The sequence below is a fragment of the Pinus tabuliformis genome, chromosome 6, assembly GCF_031772625.1.
Source record: "Pinus tabuliformis cultivar Carrire ecotype Pingquan chromosome 6, CPIR1, whole genome shotgun sequence".
NCBI classification, from domain to species: Eukaryota; Viridiplantae; Streptophyta; class Pinopsida; order Pinales; family Pinaceae; genus Pinus; species Pinus tabuliformis.
The window spans coordinates 103781573-103784981 of NC_142292.1; the positions used below are offsets into that span (position 1 = coordinate 103781573).

At 39.2% G+C, this 3409-nt stretch overlaps 1 long non-coding RNA gene and 1 pseudogene across 1 annotated transcript; both read right to left on the bottom strand.

Moving 5' to 3' along the window:
* Window positions 1–440: 440 nt before the first annotated feature.
* LOC149257468 (rust resistance kinase Lr10 pseudogene) lies at window positions 441–1451 on the bottom strand (annotated as a pseudogene).
* Window positions 1452–1722: 271 nt separating this feature from the next.
* Window positions 1723–2203, bottom strand: LOC149257469 (uncharacterized). The gene is made up of 3 exons (XR_016245958.1): window positions 2042–2203; window positions 1879–1935; window positions 1723–1757 (listed from the first exon to the last, which is right to left on the bottom strand). It is a non-coding gene; the product is annotated as an uncharacterized LOC149257469 (long non-coding RNA).
* Window positions 2204–3409: the final 1206 nt, after the last annotated feature.

The following is a 3409-nucleotide window of genomic DNA, read 5'->3' on the forward strand; positions in this document are numbered from 1 at the left end:
TGAGATAGCTTGCTTACTCTGTGCACCATATCTTCCTTTGAAAAAAAAAACTGAATTGAAATAGCTTTCCTGATTTGGATACGGCATTGAATTCCCTAAATTAGCACTAACAGAAAGTTTAGAACTTGTCATAAGGTCAAATGTGTGATTCATATCAATTACATGACCCTTCTTTACATCAAATACGTTCACTATTTCCATAGCATCCCCATATTCATCATTTGCAGGGGCATCACTTTCTGTTGATTTTAAATGGCGAACAACAACATTCCTAGGTTAAGGAAAATAATTATTAAGGGAGGTTTCAACCAGATGTGGTGGAAGACTTAGTATCTAGATTCATACCAGAGTCACCGAGGCATTGAATAGCATGACAGAGAGGATCCACGCGCAACAATGCAACTTAGATGGGTTTCAATAACCAAGTCTCTCCCGGATATCTAGGATGCAATTTCAATTGATGTAGATGTAGATTCTTCAGTGGTGGACAAGAGAGGTATTTCTGGTGCAGTTGGTATTTCGGTTGCAGCCGAGGAGGAATTGCACGGCATTGGAGGATCAGCCACATCTTCTCCATTTCCTTCTAACATTTGAACAACCCTGGCCATAGAGGGCCGATCTCTGTAGTTGTATTGAATGCACCACCCCCCAATTTTAGTGAGCCTTTTTGCCTTTTCCTCATCTTCTGCCTCCATTTCTCCTCCTCTCAATCTCATACAGAAGTCCCCTGTCTCAAGCAACTTGAAAGCCCACTCAGGAAAGTAAAACTGACTGGATCGGCTCACCTTCCAATCGATGTTCTTTCTGCCTCCAACAATTTCTAGCAAAAGCATTCCGAAACTGTAGACATCGGATTTATCTGTAACAGGACCCATATCGCTGGAACACAACTCTGGCGCAACATAACCTGGCGTCCCTCTCGCTGCCGTCATTGAGATATGGTCGTCTCCCTTCCTGCAAAGTTTTGCAAGACCGAAATCAGAAACTTTTGGTGTGAAATCGGCGTCCAGCAATATATTGTGAGGTTTCAGGTCGTAATGTATGATGCGCTTGTCACAATCTTGGTGTAAATACGCAATTCCTCGCGCCGCACCCAAAGCGATTGAATACGAGTGTTCCCAGGTTAAGAGTTGCCCATTTTCTCTTCCGGCAAATAAAAATTTGTCGAGAGATCCATTGGGCATGTACTCATACACGAGGGCACTTGTTAAGCTTTCATAGCAATACCCCAATAGACGAACCAAATTGACATGGTGAAGATGTCCAATGGTGGCCACTTCATTCATGAATTGGGCCTCGCTGTGCCTATGCCTGTCAAGAACCTTAACAGCCACCGGAGTGTCATTCTGAAGCTTTCCTTTATAGACGACACCATAACCGCCTTCTCCCAACTTTTCTGAAAAGTTGTCTGTGATCTTCTTGACTTTAAAGAGTGAATATCTGGTTGGCATTTGATAAGCATATTCCCTTAGGAAATTCTCAACCGCTGAAGTAGAGCTAGTTGGACGATATTTAATTCTCCTCCAGAAGGCACGACAAGTTGGGAAGAGTATAATGCATAGTCCGAGGAACGCTCCGATCCCTAACATCAATATTGCTCTAATGAAGAAAGCTGCGGAGACGAACAAATTAATATCAATGTGCTTTTCATCCCTAAGAAAGTAATGGAAACGAGATACAAACTGAGGTTCAATAAGAGACACCTTTTGTGTGGAATATCTTGGGGCAACCATATCTGCTGAGGCAAGCTACAAATGCTGTTGAATAAAGAGATTGGTATCAGTGTACTATTTGTCCACTAGCCCTGAAATACAATTTACAATTTCAAATTGAGGTTTAATAGGAGATAGCAAATTTTGAAAGAAATAATAAGCTTACAGATGACGGTAACAAGTCCTCCCACGGTGCAAAGTCCTGTGAGGATGCGAAGTACAACTGCGCTGCGATGAAAAAATCAATATGTCAAACCCCGAAGAGATTACTGGAAACAACATAGAAATTGACACCTGGCTCAATTGGAGATACTGAAATATAATTTTACCTGCTACAAGAAACCGAAAATTCGCCATGGTGCAATCTGCAACTGCGGTGGAACGAAGGGATTCGTATGAATGAAATATAAAGGGAACGAGAAAAATTAATGGAAGCCAAATAGAAAGGGTAAGAAATCATAAATTAATGCCCTCGATTTTGTTTAACAAAAAAGTCAAACATGTAGCTTCAAACTGCGTTGTATTTTTAATTTAGGTTTTATCAATTTCTGAGAGGGAGGGATCAAATATCTAGCACACGTTGATTTGAGGATGCCATTTTTAATTTAGGGTTTATCAATTTCTGAGAGGGAGGGATCAAATATCTAGCACACGTTGATTTGAGGATGCCATGACAGAGAGAGGGATCAAATGGAATCGAACCCAGATCTGTACTGTGGCAGGGAACTATTCTACCACTAGACCACTAGTGCCACTATGTGCAAAGGGAAACTCCTTTCATGTTCTTCAGATCCGTTTGAAGACCATGAATCTGATGTGACGTCGCCGTTTATATGTGCACCGCACTTCACCAAGTGCGATACGTATTGGGTGGGCATCTCCACTCATATATGGCACACAGGACTTGATGTTTAAAGCGGAGGAATATAAATTTTGTCAACCGCCCTCCCACGAGTTTCCACAACATTGTACACATAAATTTGTCCCCGTCACTTGTTCAGAGGTCCCTTCTCTCCAATTGCCGTAACAGCCCTCGGAGAATCACCATGGCGAAGAATATTTTAACATAACATTAACAGAATTACTTGTCCAAATTTCTCAACTTAAATGCCTTTGCACCAAACCCTAACCACTCACTTGTTCTGCAACGACAATTGAAAGAGAATCCCAGCACATTTTATGCCTGGTTGAATTATTTGTATTTTACTTCCTACCATCCTTATTTGCAGCGGCCTTTCATTATTTTTTTGAGTGCCCCGAATCTGCATCATGAAATATAAATAAGTTAATTTTAATTTTAATTGCAGATTACAAAAAAAAATCCAGTAAATCTTTAAAAACATAATATTAGTATTTTGTAATGTGGTTTTGCCTATAAGACTAGTTATTGCACATGACTTTATGATTTTACATCAAACTTAATTGGTTTTTCCTGCAAGATTATACTTTAAGGTGTATTTAATCTTTTTCTTAAATATGATGGTTTATATATAAATAGATATCTTAAATTTTAATTTTAATTTAAAATTTCAAAAATTTAAATAATTCCCATAGTAAAAATTTGATGATTAAATTATGTCTAAACACTTAGCCAAGTAGATGATCAATTTTTATGAGGTCCATGCATGCTTTGCTTTGAGTGATGTGATTTCATGAAATAAGGTAATGATCAAATGTGCACAATTTTGATCATTTGC